The 4930-nt window shown below is 38.4% G+C and overlaps 1 protein-coding gene and 1 pseudogene across 5 annotated transcripts in view; one reads left to right on the top strand and one right to left on the bottom strand.

Moving 5' to 3' along the window:
- ERC1 (ELKS/RAB6-interacting/CAST family member 1) overlaps window positions 1–4930 on the bottom strand; it is a 490295-nt gene that overhangs the window by 240418 nt on the left and 244947 nt on the right. The window lies entirely within an intron of this gene.
- On the top strand, window positions 3056–3814 carry LOC144227386 (B box-binding protein pseudogene; annotated as a pseudogene).

Below are 4930 nucleotides of genomic sequence, written 5' to 3'. Positions count from 1 at the left end.
TCTCGTTGATTTGAAGAAATTTTAAACATGCACATTAACATATATTCTCAGAAACCAACATTTCTTTTTTTAATTTTTTTTAATGTTTTCGATTATTTCTGAGTGAGAGAGACACACAATGTGAGCAGGGGAGGGTCAGAGAGAGAGGGAGACACAGAATCAGAAGCAGGCTCCAGGCTCTGAGCTAGCTGTCAGCACAGAGCCCAACGTGGGGCTCAAACCCACGAACCATGAGATCATGACCTGAGCCGAAGATGGACACTTAACCGACTGAGCCACCCAGGCACCCCTAGCATTTCATCAATTAAATGTTTAGCAAATTTCTTCTTCCACTTTGTGCATTATGTGTTCTCTTTCATTATGGTATCTTTGTATGGTCAAAAATATCTTAATATAAACAAATTCATTAAGCCTTTAAGATTTGTGACTTTTCATCCTATTTAAGAAATCCTTCTTCTACCCAGGGTCATATGATGTTTCCCACTTTTGTACTGCCTTCAGTAGACTGAGTTAGCGTCCCAATTATTCATTACACTACTACACTATTAGTATTCATTCACATCCTTTCCATAGTATCATGATGGACAGAGTATACTGCCCTTAATGACCCTTATTTTGGCTTGGCTATGTGACTTGCTTTGGGCATTGTGATGTTAACAATTCAGACAGAAGCTCAGGCTCTTAATACATGTGGTTAGGTTGTAGTTCTACCACTGCCAAACAACCAACATTCTGAGTAGTGCCACCTTTCAGTTGGATCCTAGAGTCACGTGGGCCTAGCCAACTCAGTCAACAACTAAACCAAAGCCAACTATACTAACCTTGTAACCTATGTGATGAAGAAATTTCTCCAGAGGAAGACAAGCAATGGGATATATACTGAATACAGTATATGTGTGTGTACAGGCGTACCCTATTTATTGTGCTTCAAAGACCTTGTACTTTTTACAAACTGAAATTTTACGGCAACCCTCTGTCAAGCAAGTCTACCTGTTACCATATTTTAAACAGCATTTTCTCACTTTGTGTCTGTCACATTGTTAGTTCTCCCAGTATTTCAAACTTTTTCATTATTATCATATGTTATAGTGATGTGTGATCAGTGATCTTTGATGTTATTACTATAATTCTTTTGGGGGCACCATAAACTGCATCCATATAAATAGCAGATTTACTTGCCACACGTTGTGTGCTCTGCCTGCTCCACCAGCTGGCTATTCCCCTGTCACACTCTCTCTCCTTGGGCCTCCCTATTCCCAGATACAACAATACTGAAATTAGGTCAATTAATAACGCTACAATGGCATCTAAGAGTTCAAGTGAAAGAAAGAGGCACATGTCTCTCACTTTAAATCAAAAGCTAGAAATGATTAAGCTTTGTGAGGAAGGCATGTCCAAAACTGAGACAGGTTGAAAGCCAGGCCTCTTGCACCAAATAGCCAAATTGTGAATGCAGAGGAAAAGTTCTTGAAGGAAATGAAAAGTTCTACTCTAGTAAACACACAAATGATAAAAGAAAGTGTAACAACCTATTTGTTCATATGGAGAAATTATTAGTGGTCTGGACAGAAAATTAAACCAGCCACAGTGTTCCCTTAAGCCAAAGCCTAATCCAGAACAAAGTCCTAACTCTCTTCAATTCTATGAAGGCTGAGAGAGGTGAGGAAGCTGCAGAAGAAAAGTCTAAAGCCAGCAGAGATTTATTCATAAGGTTTAAGAGAAGTTGTCTCTGTAACATAAAAGTGCAAGGTGGAACAGCAGTAAGTGCTGATGTAGAAGCTACAGCAATTTACCCAGAAGATCTAGCTCTAGATAATTAATAAAGGTGACTACACAAAATAACAGATTTTCAACGTAGATGAAAGAGCTTTCTATTGGAAGAAGATGCTATCTAAGACTTTCATAGCTAGAGAAGAGAAGTCAATGCTTATCCTCAAAGCTTCAAAATATAGACTCTTTTATTAGGGGCTAACACTTCTGATGACTTTTTTAAGTCAAAACCAGTGTTCATTTACTATTCTAAAAATCCTAGGGCACTTAAAAATCACACTAAATGCACTCTGTGTTCTATAAATAGAACAACAAAGCCTAGATAACAGCACATCTTTTTACAGCATGGTCTACTGAATATTTTAAGTCCACTTTCGACACCTACTGCTCAGAAAAAAGATATTCCTTTCAAAATATGACGGCTCATTGGCAATTCACCTGTTCACTGAAGAGCTCTGATAGAGATGTACAGTAAGATTATTATTGTTTTCATGCCTACTAAACCAATATTCATCCTGCAGCCCATCAAGAAGTCAGTTCAGCTTTTAGGTCTTACTATTTAAGAACTATATTTCAGAAAGGCTACAGCTACCACAGATAGGAACTTCTCTATGGATCTGGACCAAGTAAACTGAAAACCTTCTGAAAAAAATTCACCATTCTAGATGCCAGTTAGAACGTTTGTGATTCATGGGAAGAGGTAAAAATATCAACCTGAACAGAAATTTGGAAGAAGTTGATTTCAATCCTCCTGGATGACTGTTAGATGTTCAAGACTTCAGTGGAGGAAGGAGTGGCAGATGGAGTAGAAATAGCATGAGAACTAGAATTAGAAGTGGAACCTAAAGATGTGACTTAATTGTTGTAATCTTATGATAAAATCTGAACTGATGAGGAGTTGCTTCTTTCAGATTAGCTAAGTGAGTGGTTTCCTGAGATGGAATCTACTCCTTCTGAAGATGCTATAAAGACAGGTGAAATGACAATAAAGGATTTAGAATATTATGTAAACTTAGTGGATAAAGCAGTAGCAGGCTTTGAGAAGACTGACTCCAACTTTGAAAAAAGTTCTACTGTGGGTAAAATGCTATCAGATAGCATCATATGCTACAAAGACACTGTGAAAAAAGAGCCGATGTGGCAAACTTCATTGTTTTCTTATTTGAAGAAATTGCAATAGTTAGTGGGCATAAAGAGCAGACCTCAGGAAGCTCTGAGCAGCCCCACCAACACCCCAGGCGGGGCTGCAGCTGCCAAAACCAGCCCCATCACCATCACAGCAACCATGAGCAGCAAAGTGGAGACCTTCCAATCACCCAACCACTGCCCCTGCTCCAGTTCTGCTGACACCAAGCCTGACTCCAAAGCTGGCGTGGCCTCACATCAGTGTGCCTGCCAGCATGCACAAGAAGGTTTTGGGAACAGCAGAATGGTTCAATGTAAGTAATGGACGTGGTTCCATTAATAGTAATGACACCAAAGAAGATGTATTTGTAAACCTGACTACAATAAATGCCAAGAGGGATAACGCCAAGATGTACCTTCACAGTGTGGGAGATGGAGACACTGTGGAATTTGATGTGGTTGAAGGAGAAAAGGTGAGGGGATAGCAAATGCTACAGGCCTTGGTGAAGCTCCACTACAAAGCAATAAATATGCATCAGACCTTAGAATTCTAGACACTATCCACAGTGCAGGGGTCCTCCATCAGTTACCAGCAGAATTACCAGAACGGTGCAGATAGGTAAAGCATGAGAGATCAGAGAGTTCTCCCAAGGCCAGATCCTACTGCAGGCAAGAGTTCCCTTTTTACTACATGTGGAGACCCTGTGGGCATCAACCACTGTCTTCTAACCTGCTTGTGCAGGGTAAAGTGCTGGAAGGTGCTGACAACCAGAATTCAGGAAAACAGGTAGACCAGTGAGACAGAATATGTATCAGGGTCATAGGCAACAATTCTACAGGGACCTCCTCACCAGAGACAATCTAGAGAAGACAGTAATGAAATTAAGGAAATCAAGGAGATGAGATCCAAGGTAAGTAGTCACCTCAACATTGGTACCTCCACAATTTCAATTACCTACATATATGCTCAAAAAAACCCAAACGACAAGGTGGCAAGAGACAAAAGCAGGTGATCCACCAGCTAAGAATTCATCTGCCTCTCCCACCCCACTGACTAAGGCAGGGCTGAGTAAATGCTAGTGTGGCATCTCTACCATCATCTGGTTTAGTCATCTAACAAGAAGACATGAATATGATATTCCAGCAATAAGAAATGAACAAAAGACTGGAGTGGAAGATTTTAAGTGCTTTCTTTTTGCCCATTAACCAGATGACTAGAACTATGGAGCATCATGGGGTTTTTCTTATTCTTGTTGAAAGACATCTCTTTTTAGTAATGGCAAATAAGCTTTTAAAAAAAAGCCCGTATTTTTTCTCAATAAATATTTAAAGTTTTTTAAATTGCTTCATATCTAGTCAAGCTGAGATTTTTTAAAGCCTCATTCATTCCTGTTTGTAAGAAAAAATTAAAACTTGATTTAAAAAAAAGTCAACAAACAGCAAGTACCTATTAATAAAGGTCTTGGATACTTCTCAAAACACACACACACACACACACACACACACACACACACACAAAATAGGAGAAATTGCCACAGCCACCCCCACCTTCAGCAACCACCATCCTGATCAGTCACAGTCATCAATATCAAAGTAAGCAATCTCCACCAAGAAAAATATAACATGCTGAAAGCTCAGATGATAGTTAGCTTTTTTAGTAATAAAGTATTTTTTAATTGAGGCATGAACTTTTAGATACAATGCTATTGCACACTTCATAAACTACAATACAGCGTAACATTATATATAGATAGATAGATATGTATATATAAAATTAAAAACCAAAAAATTTACTTTATTGGCATGTTCACTTTATTGTAGTGGCCTGGAACCAAACTGGAAATGTATCCAAGGAAGGGCTGTATATGCATGCATATACATACATATACATACACACACACATTGCATTCAATATGTATCCCATTAGTTTTGTTTCTCTTGGGAAAAATAACCAATAAACATATATGTATATATATATATATATAAACTATATTAATGTTAATATAATTAGATGTAATTGCATTAATTACATTAA

Source organism: Crocuta crocuta, unplaced genomic scaffold (assembly GCF_008692635.1).
Source record: "Crocuta crocuta isolate KB4526 unplaced genomic scaffold, BGI_CrCroc_1.0 scaffold72, whole genome shotgun sequence".
NCBI classification, from domain to species: Eukaryota; Metazoa; Chordata; class Mammalia; order Carnivora; family Hyaenidae; genus Crocuta; species Crocuta crocuta.
This window is presented reverse-complemented; position numbering and strand designations above follow the sequence as displayed.